This window comes from Mustela erminea, chromosome 3 (genome assembly GCF_009829155.1).
Source record: "Mustela erminea isolate mMusErm1 chromosome 3, mMusErm1.Pri, whole genome shotgun sequence".
Taxonomy (NCBI): domain Eukaryota; kingdom Metazoa; phylum Chordata; class Mammalia; order Carnivora; family Mustelidae; genus Mustela; species Mustela erminea.
This window is the reverse complement of record NC_045616.1, coordinates 100,469,689-100,493,059: the sequence shown is the minus strand read 5'-3', so window position 1 is coordinate 100,493,059 and position 23,371 is coordinate 100,469,689.

Genomic DNA, 23,371 nt, shown 5'->3' with positions numbered 1-23,371 from the left:
GGTAAGCAGATAGCTAGAGAAACAAATTTTGTGGGGATGGTCTGGGTGACTCAGTCAATTAAGCATCCAGATCTTGATCTCAGCTCAGGTCTTGATCTTAGGGTCTTGAGTTCAAGCCCCTCACTGGGCTCCACACTGGGTGTGAAGCCGACTTTAAAAAAAAAAATTAAAGGTAATATGAGCACTTGGGTAACAAATGTTAACAATACAAAAGGAAGGGGTAGCTGGGTGGCTCAGTCAATCAACTGCGTTCAGCTCAGGTCATGATCCCAGGGTCCTGGGATCTCTGCTCAGCAGAGAGCCAGCTTCTGCCTTTCCCTCCGCCTGTCTTTCTGCCTACTTGTGCTCACTCTTTCTCTGTCTCGCTCTCTGTCAAATAAATAAATAAAATCTTAAAAAAAAAATTTCTGAGCTGAAAGCAGCCAGAGTCTTACCAAAAAAAAAAAGAATAGAGTGAAAGTAAGTTTACCTCCTGTGCCCCAAAATTTACCTTCTGAAAAATATTAACTTTTTTGTGTGGTCTTCCAGAGATAGTTTAAGTGTAAATCAGCACCTCTGGGGAGGTGTATATCCTTACAGTTCTGTGTATATCCTTCTTACACCACCAGAAAAAAATGGTAGCCTTCCTTATGTAACTTGTTTTCTAAGGTAAACACACATGAATAATTTATCAGTATATGCAAATGTTTCACTCTTCTTAATGAATGTAGTCTTTTATGATATGCATGTATAATAATTTATTCAACTGATCCCCTTAATGGATATTGAATGAATGAGGATATTTAGTGTCCATGAATTTGCTTTTAGAACAATACTGCAGTAAATATGCCTATACAAACTTCACTGTGCACATACGAACTTTTTTATTCGAACAGATATTGCCCAAATATCTATGAAAGCATTCTAACAATCTCCATTTCCATCAGCAACATAGGAGAATGTCTTAATATCCTAAATACTAAATGAGGCCACATGTAAAGCATATGTGCTTTAGTAAATGAGACCTTCTATTTCCCCATTTCCCTTCTCTACCCCACTGCAACCACGAATTGTTATAGACTTCAAAGCTTTTTAGACTCCACGGAATATCAATGAAGCTCACTAAAATCTTAGGGTAGGAGACTATTTGGTGTCTAGTTGTCCCTCCTTAAACTTTTATTTTCAAGTATTGTCTTCATATGCTAGCATTTTTTTTCCCTACAAACACAAAGGATTTCCATCTCTGGGTTCCAGATAAGGAAACTAAAGAACAAAGAGGCAAAATGTCCTGCTCCAGATCACATGGTTGCTATTGGACAGAGCAAATATTTGGTCAGCTGTTAATGACCAAATCTACACTCTGATTCTCAGTACCTGAAATCCCCATGTTATAAACATAATTCTTAGTATTTCTATATGAATTTTGTATTTTTTTAAAAGATTTTATTCACCCATTTGACAGACAGAAATCACAAGCAGGCAAAGAGGCAGGCAGAGAGAGAAGAGGAAGCAGGCTCCCTGCGGAGCAGAGAGCTCGATCCCAGGACCCTGAGACCATGACGTGAGCCGAGGGCAGAGGCTCAACCCACCAAGCCACCCAGGCGCCCCGAATTTTGTATTTTTGTACATTATGTGTGTTCTCTATTTCACTTTCCCTTGTGTTCTTTTTCTGATGTTGGAACCTCATTTGTGATAAGTATAACCTGCTGCTCTTCTCTGAGACAGGAGCTAATACAACTGTTTTGAAGTTAGAATAGCATATGTGTGGGGGCTCTTTGATTGAAGCCAGAGAATCTCAAAGGAGAGATAAAATTCAGGGGAACAGGCGCATGGGCCATTTTTTTAAACTTGTATTCAGAAAAAAAATCAAATTTACAGAAAAGATGCAAAGATAATAAGAATGCTGCTAGTCCTACAGCCCGGATTCACCTAATTTTAGCATTTTGTTCCACTCGTTCTCTATAGAGAGAGCATATACATATACATATCTTTGGCCTAAATGTTTGGAAGTAAATGGCATATGTTATTATAGTCTACCCTGAAATTTTCCAGTGAATATTACCTAAGAACAAGGATATTCTGTTTCCTATCCCCAATATGGTTATCAACCTTGGTAACTTGAACAGCAACATACCTTAATCTACTGTCTGTATCTCAATGATTTGGCCAGTAATATCCTTTAGAGCATTTCTCCAGTTCAGGATTTAGTCTAGGATCTGATATTGTATTAAGTTAACCTGTCTTCTTAGTCTCCTTGAATCTATAAAAATCCCCCAGGATTTCTGTACTTATGATATTCACATTTTTTTTGAAGAATATAGCTGATGGACTATCATTATAGTCCCTTTGCCACCAAAAATTCTCTTTCAGGAGCTGATCTTTGCTCAAACTCCAAAGAATATTTTTACATATGGGAGTCTTTAGATTTTTGTAGTCACTCAGGGCGGAATCAGGACATAAACAATAAAACTAGAGATGACAGGATATTTAGAGGAACTATTCAGAGGGTGAGGGAGACATACTATAGTGCAGGAAGAGTAGAAAAGAAAGAGGGGGGCTGGAAGTAGAAGTCCTTTGATAGTAGGGGACCTTGGAAAGCTGTTGTCACAAAAGGAAGGATCCTGTCATTCTAAGCAAAGCCTCAGCATGTAGGTGTGTATCAGTCAGGGTTCAACCACAGAAGCAAACTAGTGGAAGATACATATTAAGAGACTTATTGCAGGAATTGGCTAACAAGACCATGGGTAGAAAACAAACAGAAAAATAGCAGAAGTAATCTCTCCTTATAAGTAATTACTTTTTTTTTTTTTTTTTTAAGTAGGCTCCACACCCAGTGTGGAGCCCAACACCAGGCTTGAACTCACAACTCTGAGTTCAAGACCTGAGAGCTGAGATCAAGAGTCAGGACACTTAACCAACTGAGCCACCCAGGTGTTCCTTCCTCCTTATAAGTAATTACTTTAAGTGAAAGTAGATTAACCTCTCCAATCAAAAGGCAGAGATTGGCAGAATGGATAAAAATATATGAATCGGGGTACCTGGGTGGCTCAGTGGGTAAAGCCTCTGCCTTCGGCTTGGGTCAAGATCCCAGGACCTGGGATTGAGCCCCGAATTGGGCTCTCTGCTCAGCGGGAACCCTGCTTCCTCCTCTCTCTCTCTCTGCCTGCCTCTCTGTCTACTTGTGATCTCTGTCAAATAAATAAAATCTTTAAAAATATATATATATGAATCAACTATATGCTGTCTGTAAGAACTTATTTTAGATATAAAAACATAAATATATTGAAAGGATGGAGAAAGATATTCCATGAAAATAACCACCAAAAGGAAGGAAGTTGGCTTTATTAATATCAAACAAAATGGACTTTAAATCAAAAAAAGTTTACAAGAGCCAAGGACATTATGTATTAATAAAAGTTTCAATATAGCTAAAAGACATATCATAAACATTTATGCACCTAATGAGAGACCACCAAAAACATGCAGCCAAAACTGAAATCAATTTTATTAATATCTGTGAAAAATAAAGATATAAATCGAGTAAGAGATCCCTAGACCTAAGCTCCAGAACACACTGACTCGTTTTATCTGTTCTTCCTTTACTAAAACCTTTAGTAAAACTTTACTAAACCATTTGCAAAGATAACTGAGATGGAAATTCTTCCAAAATATTAAAACATCATCCTTCTAGGGGAACAGCACAGACCAGCAGAGGTTAGAGTGGCAACTAGGGCTTCTATTCAAAGCTCACAGTAAATCTAGGGGCTCCACGGGAACATCCTCTGGTTTCTGAGGTCCTGGATTAGGTAAATAAGAAGTTTGGAATTTGTCCATTTCTTCCAGATTGTCCAGTTTGTTAGCATATAATTTTTCATAGTATTCTCTTATAATGGTTTGTCAACAAATGGTGTTGGGAAAACAGGACAGCCACATGCGGAAGAATGAAACTGGACCACTTTCTTACACTATACACAAAAATAAATTCAAAATGGATGAAAGACCTAAATGTGAGACAGGAATTCATCAAAATCCTGGAGAAGAACACAGGCAGCGACCCCTTTGACCTTGGCCATAGCAACTTCTTACCAGACAAGTTACTGGAAGCAAGGGAAAAGAAAGCAAAAATGAACCATAGGAATTTCATCAAGATAAAAAGGTTCTGCCCAGCAAAGGAAAAAATCAACAAAACTAAAAGGCAGCCTGTAAAATGGATGAAGATAAACGCAAATGATGTATCTGAAAAAGGATCAGTATCCAAAATCTATAAAGACTTTATCAAACTCAACACCTAAAAAACAAATAACCCAGTTAAGAAATGGGTGAAAATATAAAGATACTTTTCTAAAGAAGACATCCAGATGGCTAACAGACACATGAAAAGCAGCTCAACATCACTCATCATCAAGAAAATACAAATCAAAATCACAATGAGATACCACCTCACACCTGTCAGAATGACGAAAAAGAACAACACAAGAAATGACAGGTGTTGGTAAAGATGCAGAGAAAGGACAACCCTCTTTGCACTGCTGGTGGGAATGCAAACTGGAGCAGAATTCTCTCCGGAGAACAATATGGAGGTTCCTCAAAAAACTAAAAATAGAGCTATCCTACAACCCAGCAATTGCACCACCAGATATTTACCCAAAGTTTACAAAAATAGATTCCAAGAGGTACATGCACCCCAATGTTGATAGCAACATTACCAACAATAACCAAACTATGGAGAGAGCCCAAATGTCCATCGACTGATGAATAGATAAAGAAGATGTGGTATATGGGGTGCCTGGGTGGTTCCAGAGGGTTAAGCCTCTACCTTCAGCTCAGGTCATGGTCCTGGGATCAAGCCCCATATTGGGCTCTCTGCTCAGCAGGGGGCCTGCTTCCCCCTCTCTCTCTGCCTGCCTCTCTGCCTACTTGTGATTTCTGTCTGTCAAATAAATAAATAAAACCTTAAAAAAAAAAAAAAAGAAAATAGATGAACATATGGTGGGGGGCAAGAGAAAGGAAACAAACCATAAGAGACTCTTAACAATAAAGAACAGAGAGTTGATGGAGAGATGTGGGTGGGAGATGGACTGGATGGGGGATGGGTATTAAGGAGGCCACTTGTTGTGATGAGCACTGGGTGTTGTGTGTAAGTGATGAACCACTGAATTCTTCTCCTGAAATTATTGTACAGTATATTAACTAACTCAAATTTAAATAAAATTTCAAAGACAAAACAAGAAATTTGGAATACTCACAGCAGGACAGAGTCCTCAAAAACTTATTTTTCAGTTCCCTTCCCATACAGAATCTTGGTCTCTCAGCCAAGTCTAAAATGCAAAGCAATGATGATCTTCTAACAGCCTCTGAGGAGATGCCAAAAACTTGGCTTTAGCCTCCAGGACCAGAATCCTACCTAACAGAGCAAACTGCACCTCTACATCTAAGAATCTGTACCCTTCTTAAGGAGACGGTAACTGACTAAAATGTCATTGAGAATCACATATTGAAAGCAGTTTTTTCACTTGAATATTTCAAAGAAGGATCAATAGAAAATATTTTTACACATTTAAAAAATGAATAACAGGGAAAGAACACAGAGATCCATGAACTCAATGCAGAAGACTACTGACATATTGCTCATGAATAATAAACAGCCCTCTTGTCTACAGAGAGGATAGTGTGATTCCCAGCTGCTCATTCTCTTAGTGTAAACACGGAGTAAAGAAAAGGGTGGCCTCATATGACCTCACACTCTTTGTGATGTCAATCTCTATAAGAACACGCAAGAGTGGGGACTTCCCACACCAGTGGAAAGAGCCACCCTGCTCTGGACAGCTGATTTGCAGAGACCTTTGAAGTAAGACACCCCAGATCCTGCAACAGAAGGGGCAGGCTCTTCACAAAAGTTAAGTTCAAAGAAGGAGGCATCTGCTTCAGTGGCTTCAGTTCAAGACAAAAGGTGAATGCCAACAAAGTCCTCTGAAAAAAAAACCACATTGATGTTAGTCTTTGTACAGAGCTCAGGCCCTTTTCAAACCAGAACTGGTTTTATGGGTCATGAGGATACTGTCAAGGGCCTGATTCCAGAAGCGAGACTGTGGCTTAGGCATGTGTCTCATGGGCAGAAGGAGAGTCAGAACAGGAACCCCAGGCCCAGGCAGAGAACATAGCTGGACATTCCTATGATTACGGAACCTCCTACCTTGAACAAAGCAATTAAGTGTCGCAGCCTCTGAAGTTTTGAAATCTCTAAGGAGAAGCGAGCCAGTCATAGAAAAAGACAGAAAATCTGAGAAAATTATGGAATTTAAAGAGCAGCAACTCCTTCCATGTTCCGGGGAGTCAAAGGTGCCGGGTTCCACATGCTGCGCCAGTCACTGCACTAGGCTCCGTCTCAGGGAGTGTGCGTCTGCTACACTTAATCTTAGCCAAAAGGCCGAGAAGTGATTGAATGCATGTCTGCTTAGCCAAAAAGTCCCCCTCCAAACCCTCCTAGGGAGAAAATCTCCCTCAGAAATCGTTCACTCCCTGTAGTGCAATTGTCAAGGAGGCTGCTGGGGACTGATTCATCTCTCTGTCCCAAATGAAAAGGTTTCCAGGTTCCCTCCTACCCACCTCAACCCCAGAGAGAGCACAAACAGCTCATTGTGAGAGCATGAGCGGGAACATGCATGTAATGACCTTGGCTACTGAGGCCTGAGCACTATGGATCTCTGGGGTGGGGTGGTAAAGCAGTTTTCCTTATTCTTCGACCCTACTCCCACAAATGATGACAAAGGGGAGGAAGGGAAGGTCTTATCAAGGCTTGGAAGGGAAGAAACATGTTTAGGGTGTTGTTAGAGTAAGATCTGAGATGGTGAGAACAAGACACAGTGAAAGGGTACTTGCTACTTAAGGATCTTTAATGTCTGCGGTGTTAATACATTTTAGAGCAAATGTTCAACTCATAAGGAGACCTCTTTGTTTTATACATACTTTCTGTAAAATATTCCACGTGAGGACAACAGGATGACCTAGATGCCAATGGTGGCCAGTATGAGGGAGAACAGTAGCACAGTGAGTGGGAAACAAGGAAAATGACTGAAGGGAAATCAGAATGAACCAGAAGTGGGAAGAATGAGAATATTCATCATTTCTATCATACCCACCCCACCAGACACAAACACACTCATGCACAACCAGATCAATCCCACCTCTCTGTGGCAACTGACAGCCCTGGAGTCATCCCCACAAGAAATGTGTTTCGGGTTTATCTTTGGGCACAAAGTCAGTGTCTCCGTGAATGTTGTCATATCTATGCTCTGAGGAAGGTGATCTTGGGGGGGCCTCAAGCTGTGTTCCATGACAGTATCTAGGAATCTTGTATTAGCTTTCTGCCCTAACAAATTACCACAAACTTTGTGGTTTAAAACAACAAAATTATTCCTCACCCTTCTATTCAGATCAAGATGTCAGCCATACTAAAAATAGAAAACCCTAAAGATTCCACCAAAAAATTACTAGAACTGATAAATGAGTTCAGTAATCAAGATGCAGCAGGCTTTGTGTGTGTGTGCGCAAAACCTGATTCTAAAGTTCATGTGAAATGGAAAAATCCTAGAATGGTTAAAACAACTTTGAAAAAAAACAAAATTGGAAAGCTCGTATTAACTGATTTCAAGACTTATTACAAAGTTTTGGTAACCCAAACAGTGCGGTGTTGGCATAAAAAAAGCAAATAGATCAATGAAGCTGAATATATATGTGTATATACAGTCATACAAACAATGGATTTTTAAAATATAGACTTCATGGGGCGCCTGGGTGGCTCAGTGGGTTAAAGCCTCTGCCTTCAGCTCAGGTCATGATCCCAGGGTTCTGGGATCGAGCCCCGCATTGGGCTCTCTGCTCAGCAGGGAACCTGCTTCCCTTCCTCTATCTGCCTACCTTTCTGCCTACTTGTGATCTCTGTCTTTCAAATAAATAAATAAAATCTTTTTAAAAAATAAAATAAAATATAGACTTCATTTATAAGAATGGTTTTAAATTTACAGAAAAATTGAGAAGATAGCACATAACGTTCCTATATGCCTCTCAACAATTTCCTCCATTACCAACATCCTATATTAATATATTTGTTATAATTAATGAACCAACATCGACACACCATCATTAACTAAAGTCCATCACTTATTCAAATTCTCTTAGTTTTAACCAGTATCTTTTTCTGTTCTAGGATTCTACCCAGATTACATCTCGTTGTTATGTCTCTCTAGGCTCCTTTTAGCTATGACAGTTTCTCAGATTTCCCTTAATTTTTGATGACCTTGACAGGTTTGGGGATTACTGGACAAGTATTTTGTAGAATGTCCCTCAACTGGGATTTGTCTGATGTTTTCATTAGGCTAGAGTACGTATTTTGAGGAGGAATACTTTAAACATAAAGTGCTTATGTTCTATCAATGTTATATACTGGCAACATGATGTATCTGATGATTAACCCTCCACACCTGGCTGAAATAGGGTCTGTCACTTTTCTCCACTATAAAAGTACTCTTCCCCTCCCCAATTCCCTATACTATACTCTTCAGAAGGAAGTCACTACACACAGCCCACAGCTGGAATGGAAAGTTATACTCCACTTACTTAAGTGTGGAATATCTACATAAATTACTTGAAATTCTCTTGCAAGACAGATTTTTCTCTTCTCCCTCATTACTTATTCAATAATTGTATCAGTATAAACTCGTGGATATTTATTTTATACATTAGGTTATAATCCAATACTACTTTATTTATATATTGCTCATATTGTTCAAATTGGCTGTTGGGATCTCCTTCAGTTGGCTGCTGTGTTTTTTTGACAGAATCCCATCAATATAGGATTTTCTTTTTTCAGCACTTCCTTCATTTCTGGGGCTTCAAAATGCTCTGAGTCCATTTTATATTATTTCCTGCCCCAGCCTTAAAATCATCCACTACTCCAAGGATCCCTGGATCTTTTTATCCAGGGATCCTTGGAGTAGTCATGGTATTTTACAAAAATGGTAAATTTTAAAAAAATTGTATTTTAAAAAAACAAGATTTGGGCATTAGGTGTGCATTCATTGCTAATGGAGTGAATATTTGATTTTAACAAAGATGCAAAAACTGCCCATTCAGTAGAGAAAGCAGCCTTTTCAACAAATGATGCTTCAACAATTTTCTGTATGTGAAGGAGGGAGGGAAGGAAGGAAGGAAGGAGCAGAGGGTGGGAGGAAGGAAAGAAGGGAGGGGAGAAGAAAGAAGGGAGGGAGGGAGGAAAGAGAGGGAAGGAAGGAAGGAAAGGAAAGAAAGAAAGAGGAAGGGAGGGAGGTAAGGAAAGAAGGAAAGAAAGAGAAAGAGAAGAAAAAAGGAAGGAAGGAATAAAGGAAGGGAGGGGGAGGGAAGGAACGGAAGGAAAGACGAAAGAGAAAGGAAGGGAGGGAGGGAGGGAGGGGTTGGGTCTATACCTTGTTCCAGGCACAAATTTATTAAAAAGAAAGATCCATAACAGAACAGATTACTGAGTTTGACATCAAAATTCATGCACTGTTCTTTGGAAAACACTTTAAAGAATGAGACAAGCCACATATGGAGGAAAAAATATTTACCTGATAAAATGTTTATTTGAGTAAAAAAAAAATAATAATTTAATCCAGAATTCATATTTAAATCTAAGAACTCAATTTCTTTTTTTTTTTTAAGATTTTATTTATTTATTTGACAGACAAAGATCACAAGTAGGCAGAGAGGCAGGCACAGAGGAGAGAGGAGGAAGCAGGCTCGCCATCGAGCAGAGAGCCTGATGCAGGGCTCGATCCCAGGACCCTGAGATCATGACCTGAGCTGAAGGCAGAGGCTTTAAACCACGAGCCACCCAGGTGGCCCAGAACTCAATTTCTTAGATGAACAAAAGATTTGCACACACCTTCCCAGAAGAATATATAGATAACAAATGAGCACACAGAAGATGCTTGCCAACATTTGTCATAGGGGAATAACAAATTAAAACCAGACCTATTAGAATGGATAAAATTAAAAAGACTGATCATGCAAAAAATTTGAAAGACTATGGAGAAACTGGTAGAAATACAAGAGGGTAAAAACTCATTGGAAGACATTTTAGCAGTTTCCTAAAACGTTAAGCCAATACAGACCATGATCCAGCCATTCTACTCCAAGGTGTTCAATAAAAAGACAAGTAAGTATGTGTTCATACAAAGACTTCAGTACAAATGCTTCTTATCTCAGTCCTGAGTACCAGCCAAAAATCTGGAGCCATATAGACACTCAAGAAATTCTAGATAGATAAAGATATCTATTTATATATCTATAGATATATATCTAGATATCTATATATTTATAGAATTTATCTATCTAGATATAGATAAATTCTAGATAGATAAAGAGACCAGAGGATGGACCAGAAGAGAAGTAGACTGGGGGTGCCTGGGTGGCACAATCAGTTGAGTGTCTGGCTCTTGGTTTCAGCTCAGGTCATGATCTCAGGGTTGTAGAATCAAGCCCTCCATCAGCCTGTACTCTCGGAGGGGAGCTGCTTGACGATTCTCTCTCTCTGCCTTTGCCCCTCCCCGACTCACATGTGCTCACACTCTCTCTCGGTCTCTAAAATAAATCTTTTAAAAGAGAGAGAGAGAGAGTAGTAGACTGGATGGATACAGGAACAGGAACAGATGATGGGCAGGAAAATAGAAAGATGAATCAATTTGTAGATAAACAATGGTGAGATAAAAGGAGAAATGAATGGACAGAACAAATGTACAAAAGAATGAAGATCAATGGATGGACATGAAGATGGACAGGAAAGGTAGAAACATGGGCAGATGGATGATGAAGAGACATATGCATTAGATGGATAGATGGACCAATGGACAAAGGGTTCATAAGCACTCCAAGGGAAGACTGTACCTTGTTTATCTGTTTTTACAGTGCACACAAAGGACAACACATAAGTAGTTAGATAACCAGTACAAATTTTATGAATGAATGAATGAAGTACTGGGTTGTTATGGAAAGAGTTTTGGACTAAGATCTGATTTCTATCTCTGTCTGTAGCCTCTAATTGTCTATGTAAACATGAGCAACTTAACTAAACACCTTCAATTTACTCTTCTGTAAAATGGGTAGACTGGGTTAAATAATTTCCAGGGTCTTTTCCAAACACTCTGTGTTCCCTGAATTGAAGCTGCCCAAATCAAAGACCAGGCTATGGGATAGGAGGAGGAGCTTCAGTTAAGCAAATGTGCGTTTATTTACAACTTGTCCTGATGCAGAGCCGTTCCAGATCCCTGCCAACGATGAAGGAGAAAAGTTAACACACTCCAGATTAGATTCTGTGCAAACTGTCTGGCTCAGAGCCTTGTGGGGGAAACGAAAGACAGGCTGAGTGTAGAGCCTGAGGGGTAATTAACAGGGAAACGTGAACCTCTCTGGGGAGGGGTGTACCCTCCCCCAGTTGAAAGGACTGAAGGGCCAGGCCTCACCACACCTCCCAAGGCCCCTGCTGATGGCCAAATGCACTCTATGCAGAAGGATGGTTGTTTGTTCCCACAGCACATGGCCTGTCCTGCCCGAGTTCACACCTGGACTCCGAACGTGCTCTGGAGAACTAATTGTGCCCAGAGCACGGCCATCATTAGTTACAGACAGGCATGTGCCGGGTGCTGTCTACGTGTCCCCTCGTCACTTCTCCCAACAACCCGGGGGGCAAGAGCGATGGTCCTCACTTCAGGGAGGAGGACAACGTGGCCAGTGAGTGGCAGATGGAGAACCTGAACCCGGAGGCCAATGGCTGCCTGTCTGCGGACAGCCGCCCCAGAACTGGCTGGGCAGCCATGCAGAGACTGCAGACTTCGTGCAGTACCCAACTGGAGTTGACACCTGCTGGAGCTCGCCTGACCCTCTGCGGGGTGCTTTCACACCGATCCCAGCCTACAGTGTGATCCATTGCTCCCATTGTGGATGTGGGGACACTGAGACTCAGACCTACCAGTGAGTGAGCCAGCCACAGTCACACAACTTGTAAAGGCTGAACTTGGGATTCCTTCTCTGGGAACCAGAGCCGCAGGCCAGTGCTCTAACTGATGAATTAATCTATTCCCATGTGGTAGCTGGAATGGACATCTGTGAATTTGCCTAAACATCCATTCTACCTGCATCTGGGTTATTTCTGAGGAATCACATCCAGCACACTACACCACCTGTCACTTCAGTCCATGTGATTTGGGTGGTAGTGACATGGCCTGGGGTGTGGGGGAGGAATGCAAGATGGAACAGGCCACGTTTTGAGCTGGCAGAAGAACAACTGTGGCTCATACTAGGCTCTCCTGAGCTGTAGGGCCCAGGCCCCCATGTTATGCTCTGCCCGTGCCCTTGAGAAATAAACACAGCTGCCAGAAAACAGGACGCTTCACCTAGGGCTAATCCTCAGCCACAGGACAAGCAGGAACTCAGAGGGGCCCTGCAATGAGAATCAAGTGTTTTCCAAAAACATCAGCAAATACACAGAGCAGGAGGGAGGGGAGAGCACAATGCAAACACAGAGCAGGAATAAAGGCTGAACACACAGACCAGCTCCAACCTTCTGGACGCCCACCTCCTTCCCTGCCGCCTTGCCTCCACTGCCCTCTAGTGGCCAGACAGGAACACGCCCGCGAGTTTAAACCCAGTTCCCAGGACTGGAAGGAGGTTAGCTGGGCTCCAGTAAGGGAGGATCACAGGGCTTGGAGCCTCTCAAAGAAACCAGATCCCCTCTTCTCCATTCCTCAGCCTCTCCATCCCTCAGCCACTGGCTTCGTTCAGCCTCTCCCTCACCTCTCCCTAGCACCTCTGTGGCAACCTGCTCGCTTGTTTTAATAAAAATAGTAAACAGCCTCCTGAATGCTCTCACTGAATTCTTACAACATCCTTTGGAAGTGGGCAGTGTCTCACCTAGAGATGAGGAAACACCCAGAGGCTCACGTGAGTTAGGAAACTTATCAAATCCCACATGGCTACCTACAGGTGGAAAAGAGAATCAGGGACCACTGATGGGTGGAATTTTTTGAGAAGGGAGAACCTATCTCCTTGCCTTTTCCAACTTACTGAGGCTTCCTGTACTCCTTGGCAAGTGGCCTCTTCCTGTGTCTTCTGTGTCACTTCAACCCCCACCTCACATTCCACCTGACCACCTTCTCCACAGCCCAGAACTCAGCCGCCCCCTCCGCTTTGCTCCAAGCTGCAGTACCTTCTCACATGTCCTCCCCCTCGTTGGTCACACCTCTCCCCCCATTCAAGACTGGCACTAAGTCCTCCTCCTCCGCCTCCAATCCTTGCCCCACCTTCTCCCCTCCTTTAGAGGAGCTTTACCCTCATCCTCCTCTCACTTGCCCTGCTCAGTGCACAGCTCTGAGGCTCTGCTTGTCCACATGCACACAGCTCCATCACGGCCCCGAACAGACCGCAACACAAAGCAGATGCCGTGTTTCTCCTCTGAACCCCCCGCCCCGCCCAAGTGGGACAGGATGAGCCTCCTCTCTTCGCTCTCATCATTGCAGAGTGGATGATGGACGGGCCTCGCTCAGCTCCGGCGTTGAGAGCCAAGAAAGCCGACAGAGTGCCGACATGTCTCTGCAGCCAGCCTGTGTTCTCCTGAAAAGCGGCTCCTTCTTAAAAAGAAGGGATGTGCTAAGCATCTCCCGCACGCCAGGTACTGTGCTGGACCCTTTACAGACACAGCACGTCCTTTGAGTCTCCAAAGGACCCAAGGACAGGAGGCTGTATCACCCGCACTTTATGGGAGAGGAAAGTGGGCTCAGGTCCGTCACTGCCGGAGCAAGGACTCAAAGCCCCATTCCGTTTGCCTAGGAAACCAGCCTTCTTTTCACTGTACGGCAGGGTCACAGGGAGTGGAGAAGGCAGCACTTACCCACGCACAGGTGTTTCTGAGCATGCAAGGCTCTTCAAGGTGTACGACCTCTACTCCCCTTCTGAAAGAGAGGACTTACTTTTTAACCCTGTTCATGGGCTTTTTCCCTTCCAAAGAAGGAAGCCATTTTGTGGTCCCTTTTGTGATTAAAACCCTTAGGGAGTGATACACATCTTTGAAATAGGAATGGGAGAAGGGTTTATCTACCCCATTCCTGGTCAATCTAAAATAAAAGGCCACCGACACATCACACCCCAAGCAGCTCATAATGATGAGGGAGCAGGAGGCTGGCTGAAGATGAAGCAGGGGCTGGTGCCTTGCACCCCCTCTCTACCCACTCCCCTTGGTAATATGTGTGACATTTCACAGGCACCCCTGACTGCCCTAAAAGAAGAGCAAATGGTTATCTTGCAGAGATCACAGTCCTGCAAGGCAGGAGTCTCTCTTGGTTTACAAATGTCCTTGAGATTTACAACAAAGAAGTTGCCTTATCAATAGCCCAATTTCCAAAGACACATAACTCAGTTCCTCAAGCCCTAACGTCACCCTCCCCTCCATAAAAAAACCAAAGGAGATGGAGGTAGAAGGAAAAGTAAATAAAGTTAAATTTCTTTTAAGACCTAAATCTCACTAACAAGGACGTTTGATAGCAGGAATGTAACATTCCACCAGGAGACTCCCAATTGTCTTTATGTTAGTGCCTCATTAGAGGGAAAGTGGCCTTGGTTTGATAGTAACCAGGCCTTCAATATCCTGACAGTCTTCTTTACCCCAATAGCCCTTCTGAACAACCCTTTGTCCTCACCTACCCAACTCCTGTGTATATAACCAGCCACTCCTCACATGCCCAGGACAGCAGCATCTCCGTCTGCCCACGGGTCCTGTCCCCGTGCTTTAATAAACCACCACTTTGCACCAAAGATGTCTTAAGAATTCTTTCTTTAGTCGTCAGCTCCGAACCTCACCCCACCGAACCTGACTTAGGTTCTGGAACTTCATCATTTTTGGTGAGCCAGCCAGGAGATTTATGAGTCTTTACATTTGGACTCTGAGCTTTGGTGCAAAATTGGTGAGTACTTTCTCTCCTTTTCCTTTACTCTCATTCCAGGGCTTTTCAAGGAGTATGGTCTTATTGGAACACTTGCCTGTCAATTGCTCAGGCTGCAATTCTATCCCGTGTCTATTCTACGGGGAGGAGAGCGTCTGCCTTTTGGCTGTAAGTTAGTACCCTGGCCGGAATGGCAATAAGACCCAGAAACTTGATGGCCTCTCTTTATTCCTGTTCTTACAGAAAGCTGTCTCTCTTGGGCACGGGACAGCCACCTAAGTCACCAGGACGGCTGCCAATCTTAAGACTCCCGTGTGAGGTTTCTTCCTGATTGATCTAATGTGATCCCCTCCACATCCCTGGTCTAGCCACTTCTGGCCGCGGGACCTCCACTGGGAGCCGGCCTAAACCAGTACCTGATTGAATTAAAACGCAACCGGGGACCGTTTCCTAGGGAAGTTGGCTGTAAGGACCACATGTGTTGGAATGTCGCTTAGATCATGATGGATTTCAGTCTTTACTATTTCTCATCAGTGTCATCTGCAAACCGCTTAAAGCTATGAAATTGGGTAATTTCCCCTTGCCAAACTTTTCTAGTATTTCCATGGGTTAAAATGGCAAAACAGTATGCAGTCTTCAGGACAGACAATGAGCATGGCATGGCACAGCGTTTTGGTCCATTCACCAGGCACCCATCAGCAGCCTAGGATGCGATGGGGAAGTGGAGGGACGCCGGCACCCCTCCAGGGCCTTTTATGGCAGGAATGCCTTCTCGGGGAAGGCAGGATGGTGATCAATAGCGATATCTTGAGGGATGCCTCTGGTCGCTTTTGACACACAGGAACCTCTGACATACCCTGCGTGGGACGCCACCCAGGAGTCAGGGGATTTGGTAATGGACCTTCATTACTTTTCTGGAAGCATGGCCTCAGTAGGCTTCTTCAGTTCCCAAGGACTCTACCTTGGGGTGCCTTTTAACCCACTGGAAATAATTTGGATTGCAAAACTTGGGAAAGGACTGAGCTCCTGTAACACTGCATGGCCTCAGTGGAATCTATCAGTTAGATCTCCTCTGCAGGAAGCAGGGCAAGCGGACCTAGGGTGCCTGCTTTGCTCATACCTAGGCCTTCATTGCTCTACACCAGGACCCCAGACTAAGGGGCTTTTGCGGAAAGTGTTTGCCCAAATGAGTCAGCTAGTAAACTTTCTCTGACATATTCGATGATAATTACGTAAATAAGCCTTCTTCTAGTAAACCCAGGTTGCTGGGCCATCCCTAGCAAAGGGGACTCTGGCTTTATTTCTCTCTGTTTCTCCTAATAGATGTGGGGGCTTCTCTCTCACTCACTTCCCGTGTTAATGGCTATAAGTGGAGCCAACTGGGGTTAGTCTAACTCGAGACAGAGACCATAAGGAATATTCCCAAGCAGCTGCCGAAACTCTCTTTGTTTCGGGGAAGTTTCCCTGTGTTCTCTGGCCGACTTGGACTGCTTAGCCCCTCCCCCCTTGCTGGTGGGAAAGCATGGCGTCTGCTCCTCTGTTGGGCCTTATGAGCTCTAAAACCGGGAATCCTTTCTCTGCATCCTGGCAGCACTTTGTTTCCTCTGTTTCCCCTTCTCCTGTTTCTGCACCAAGGTGCGTGCAGCCTGCATGACTAGCCTCTAGATCATGCACCACGGCTCCTTCTCTCTTCACTGTCAAGGAGCAAGAAGAGCACCCCCTGGACCTAACATCCCCCACTCCAGATCTTCCCACGCATGTCTCAGGTAAACATTCAAAGTGGAGTGGGTCCAGGTGGAACATAAATCAGAGTTGGAACTAAGTTAAGTTTGTTGGTTTAATTAAGATAAGACGTGTCTTTTAAGTTATCAGCAGTAATGTGAATCTTGGAAGTTTACTGAAGGTTAAATAAGCTCATGTTATTTGTTAAAATTTGTTAGTAAAGAAATGACTAAACTGATGGTTAATTGTCTGTCTCAAAGTTTTAATGGGTAATTGCTGAAGTAACTTTCAAAGTCTTTGGTAATCTGAAAGTTTTAAAGTTTTGCTTGGATGACAAATGGAATTGAATTGTGGACATCTAGGTCTTAACCAAATAGGATAAAATGCTAAGTCGTTAATTACTGGACGTAGGTTTGTGCTTTTTGACTTCTTACTGCAAAGAAACTAAGAGTATTTAAATCTGTTGGTAAACGTGTTCTGCGCTTAACAGATTCATAAATTTGCCATCTGAAGAATTCTGTTGTAACAGTTCACAATCGGTTAATAACTAAAGGTGTTTCTAAGAATACAAAGTTCTGCTTAGTGTAACTAAGACTGATGGAAATAAGGGAAACTCTGCAGGAAAGTAGATGATATGTAAGAAAGATTTAAAGAAGGGAAATGCATTTTATGAAAGATAAAAGGTAATTTTTGTCCTAAATGAGATGGTTGTTTGGAAGGAAATGGCTTGGGACAAAACCTGAATGCAAAGGAAAGTTGTAGAAGATTTGTGAAGGGAAATCTTCAGAAAAGGAATTTTAGCTATGGTCAAGAATGGACTAAGATCGAAATGAATGGGTTTTAAAGGTACATTGGTACAAGACTGAAATTGTCTCTGTTCAAAAGGACAGTGTTTTCTTAGATCAATTGATCTGCTGTTAAGAAAATGTAAATGGTTTTCTCTTTGCCTTCCCAGAAAAACCAGTTTCTATGTTTTGTTTTATCAGGTGTTTAACATCCCTAATTATATTTAGGCATGTGCTTTAAAACTTCATAAGATTTTAGCAAATGTTGACAAGACTTAAATTGTAAATCTCTTTAACTCAGGCTTTTCCTTGATACGTGAAGTTGCTCATGAAGTACTACTGAACCAGTGATAAACCTTGGGTTACATTTGGTAAAATGCTGTAACTATTCTAGAGATTCTATGCACTTCCTAAAGTTTTAATGTTTTGAGAGATCATCGCTTGATATTGTAATTATGGGAATGTTATGTGTCACAGAAATTGTAACCTGATTTTCTTGCAGCTAAATTGTAAACTCCCATGTCTCTTTAGCTCTAACCATATCCATTCTGAGTTTTTGTCATTTATAATTGTTTTAATTTTCTTGTAAAATGAGTTTTATCTTCAAGGAGATTCCTATAAAGGACTTTCAGGACAAATACAGATATTTGATATACTTGAAAATCCTAAGACTGAAATGAAAATCCTAAGACTAAAGCCACATTCACCAGATTTAGTAACATGGGACTAAATGAACTACAAGATTATAGTGTTGTGTCTCTTAATGTTTTGTCTTGTTTTAGACATTGCTGGTTCTCTAATGTTTGCTCTTCCAGACTAGGGATACTTCCTCCTAGTTATCTGTAACTTATAGAGATGTAAAAGTGCTCATTTGTAAAAGTGCTCAAAGCATTCAAGCTTTTCTCTCTATATGAACCCTCTGAAACCAAAAGGTCTCAGTAAGCATTCTTCCATGGCAATCAGTCATTTGCATAAGTTCAATAAGAATCTGTTCTCCTTGTAACAGGACACCATTGGAAACTGGTTATTTTACCAAGGCTTTGACTGGGATGTCATATTTGAAAAGACTCAGATATGACCAGACAGTTTAAAGGAACTAAGGTTGACTTTATGAAACCTGGAGCCATAAAGCCCCTTGGGACTGTTGGCCTGATACCTTGCTTACAGAGTTCCCAGCAGCCTCACCAGGTGAGTAAAGAATGTCACTCTTTGGTAGGTTGCAGAGTCTCAGAAGAGGAATTCGCCCAAATCGACAGGTATTGCAGGCATGCCTGATGGCAAGTACAGAGCTTGGCTTCTGGACCAGAGAGGATACTAAAAGTTCAACCTAGAGATTCCTTATAAGAAGTTCCAGCAAAGCGGATTCTAAAAGATCTATTGATCACACTCAACTGTTCTTGCTGAGCTTATCTAAATAATTAGGCCAAGTTTGTTAAAACTGGACTTGTTTCACAAGTGAATTAGTCCTGATTTGGCTATCTCTGTAAATGAGGGTTATTTTAGAGAGAAAAATTATGTTTTAGTAACACACCTTTATGGATGTTAAATTCTAGATTTGATTGTCTTTAAATGTTTGTTTACCTAAGCTAAACAATTTAAGGTAAACTTCAGAGAAGTTACACAATAGCTCATTTAGATGATCTTCTTGTTTTTTTTTTTTTTTATTTTGTGGGGATATTAGTAGAACCCCCTCACACATGATTAAACAACTGGAAAATGGGATTGATTCCCCTACAATTGTATAACTTAACCAATACCTTATGCGTGGCTGGGATAATGAAATTGCCTAAAAGCCAGCCTATTGCACTCCATAGGATTAACTATGGACTTGTGGAGACAATGGATGACCCCATTTTGTTTATAAGTGGATTGTATGATGCATGGGGGACTCCCCTTATCTCTTGACAAGTTTTCTCCCACTTGACAATGATCCTCTGTAATCAGGATATTGTTAAGGCTGGACCACTCAAAGGTCGTCTTATTGGTTTCATCCCTTAGTCATATTTATCCTAGAGGCCACCTCTGTTGGGATGCAATTGCAAATAGATGCTTTAGTGAAACCTAGAACAGCCGCCCTCATAAAAGAGCCTCAAAGCTCACTATGGGACAGTCCCTGACTGTAATGATGTCACATCAGGTCCAGATTTGTCTTAGAAGCCAAAGGCCACCAATGGATGATGGAGGCCGACTTATTAAATACTGGGCTACACTAACAGATATGCCAGAAATAATACTTAAAACCTGTCAAACTTTAAACCTAGTTACCTGTATGCCTGAACCTGACCACTGTACTTCTTTCTCTATAGAGCAAAAATGTTCAAAGTTTATTGATCTTGCTTACTCTATTTGTCCAGATTTAAGATGCCCCTGTTAAAAATACAAATGACAGTTGGTTTTCTGATGACAATAGTTTTCATAAAAAAATAAGATAAGCTAGGTGTGCCATAGTGCTCACTAGCAATTTGCAATTGCCAAAGCCTAAAAATAAACATTAACACTGACTCCACATATGCTTTCCTGGTACTACATGCCCATGGAGCTATTTGGAAGGAAAGGGGATGCTATCAAGCCATAACTCCCCAATCAAATGTGGGCCTAAGTTACAAAACCCTCCTTATCACTATACTAAGGATATATCAAATCACTATATAAGCATATATCAAATCTGGGATACATATCTGTGGCTTACACCCACGATTGGACGGCTCAGTCAGAAGGCAGTTTTATGCTGGGAACAAAGAAATCATATGTATGATACTTGGGCAAATAACACACGACATCTAGGATGGCTGTCATTAGAAATGTGTTCCCAAGTAATAGTACTCCAGGCTACTGACTGGTTTGCTACTGACTGGGCAAGGCGACCTGGCATCAGATGACCAGCACCAAACGGAACCCACTGGATATGTGGAACCAACCTGTGGCCCTGGCTTCCTCCAGGGTGGATAGGACGCTATACTTTAGGATTTGCCTGGATTCATGGGCGCATTACTAAAACCATTACAACTCCAGCTAATCTCCCCAACTTGAAACAAAGATGGACACGATCTGTTTTAAATGGTATGATCACTTAGCATCCATTTTTGTTCCATCTGCGAGACTAGAGGATGTCATGTGGCATGTAGAAGCCCTTAATAAATACACTACAAAGGCACTCAATGATTCACTAAATAGCATCTCCCTACTTAATACCGAAGTGTCACAGATACGCAAGGCAGTCCTACAAAATAGGATGGCCTTAGATGTCCTGACAGCAGCCCAGGGTGGCACATGTGCAATTATCAAGACAGAATGTTGTGTGTACATTCCAGACTATCACAAAAATGTCACAGGACTAATAAAAGACATGAATACCCAGATTAAGGCCCTACAAGATTCTTCTCTCTCTCTCAGTGAATGGTTAAGTTCCTGGTTTGAAGGAGGACTATGGCCAAATCTCCTTCTCGGGCTTCTCATTCTTATCGCCTTATTAACCTTAATATGTTGCTTTGTTCAGTGTTTCTCTACTTGGTGCCGAGACTCCCTTGCTGCAATGACTTCACCATGGCAGATGATCCTTACCACGCACAAAGTCACTTCTTCACTGTCAGCGCTGGATTCAGCTGCCTCCGCCTTTCGTAACTCCCCTATACATTCCTCCACTGATCAATGTTGACCTGAGTAGGTAGGGACAGCTCTACGCCCCTATTCAGCAGGAAGACGTTACAGAAGATGAGACCTTCCACCTTCAACCACCTTAAAGATTTAAGGGTCAAAATTGTTCAGGGGGGAATGATGAGGGAGCAGGAGGCTGGCTGAAGATGAAGCAGGGGCTGGTGCCTTGCACCCCCTCTCCACCCACTCCCCTTGGTAGTATGTGTGACATTTCACAGGCACCCCTGACTGCCCTAAAAGAAGAGCAAATGGTTATCTTGCAGAGATCACAGTCCTGCAAGGCAGGAGTCTCTCTTGGTTTACAAATGTCCTTGAGATTTACAACAAAGAAGTTGCCTTATCAATAGCCCAATTTCCAAAGACACATAACTCAGTTCCTCAAGCCCTAACGTCACCCTCCCCTCCATAAAAAAACCAAAGGAGATGGAGGTAGAAGGAAAAGTAAATAAAGTTAAATTTCTTTTAAGACCTAAATCTCACTAACAAGGACGTTTGATAGCAGGAATGTAACATTCCACCAGGAGACTCCCAATTGTCTTTATGTTAGTGCCTCATTAGAGGGAAAGTGGCCTTGGTTTGATATCCTGACAGTCTTCTTTACCCCAATAGCCCTTCTGAACAACCCTTTGTCCTCACCTACCCAACTCCTGTGTATATAACCAGCCACTCCTCACATGCCCAGGACAGCAGCATCTCCGTCTGCCCACGGGTCCTGTCCCCGTGCTTTAATAAACCACCACTTTGCACCAAAGATGTCTTAAGAATTCTTTCTTTAGTCGTCAGCTCCGAACCTCACCCCACCGAACCTGACTTAGGTTCTGGAACTTCATCAATAATACACACACACACTCCTCTGGTCCCTCCCAAACTGGTCTCTCTTCCTTCTGCTGGTATTCCACGCGGCACTCTGCCGCTGAGGAAAGCTTACCCATAGAACTTACTGCTTCCTGCTCACCGAATGTAACTGCCTCTGGCCAGGACTCTGCCCTTCTGCTCTGGTCTCCCAGTTGCCCTCACCAGGCCCTCCGCCAGGTGTCTCAGTTTCAGCCCCACGAAGGTTAGCATGAAGGAAATAATCCACAACGCACAGGCATGTATCTCATACTTCATATTTGTCAGGATGAATGGTTCATCCTTTACTGGACCTTAGACTACAGAGATACTTGTGTCTCAGCAGAAGACTAGTAATAACAACAAAAAACAAAGCAAAATGAAACAAAACAAAATGCCATCCCTCCTAGCTTACTAGATGAAGGTTTAGAGGGGAAATGATGGGGTATGCCTAGACTTACCAGTCAATAAATAGCCAGATGTGGGGTGCCTGGGTGGCTAAGCGTCTGACTCTTGATTTCAGCTCGGGTCGTGATCTCAGGGTCATGAGACTGAGCCCTTGGCAGACTCCATACTCTGCAGGAGCATGCTTACGATACTCTCATCCTCTGTCTGTCTCCTCTCCCACAAGCTTTCCCTCTGCCCCTCCCTCTTCCACGCCCCCTAGCCCCCACTCTCTCTCTCTAAGAAGAAAATTAAATAAATAAGTAAATAAATAGCCAGATGTGACTGTGAAGAAATTGGACAACTGACAAACTGTAGAATTCTGAGTCTGAGTTGCTGTAAATAATTTCTCTGGCAGAGTTTCAAGCTCCAAGCTCTTTGTTGGCTGCTCTCTAGGGCTGCATATCAAGCCATCTAGGATTGTGTAGCCAAAAAAAGAGGGTGCTGGACCCTGACCCTGACAGCCACAAGTGCAGGTTTTCTTCACTGATGTGTGTATTAATAATTTTTCTATTGGTATATTTGCTCCTTTAGCAAAAGGTGATGGCTCTCTTCTTGTTTAAGTGAGAAGGGACAAGGTTTGCTACCTTTGCTTATCACACAGCCAGAAAAAGAAAATGAAAGAATCCATATTGATGAGAAATTGCTGTTAATAGATCAAATAATACCCGGACCAAACCCTTGAAACCACCAACAGAATTAAGTCTGCAGAAAGCCACATAGCCCATAGTTAAAGATTATTGGGGGAAAAAACACAGGATGCGTTACTTGAGAGAACGACAATGTAGCTCAAGAAAATAAGAAATTAAATAGACTGCACAGTCTTCAACAGTCACAAGGTGAACAACCTCTGCTTTTGCTGACAAAAATAGCACCACTGCCTTCTCACGTTGTTGAGATGTTTTGTTCACCCAGACCGGGAAAAGGAACCCCTCACCACCTGACCACAATCTTGATGAAACCAAATGGACCAGCTCCAGAAAGACGACT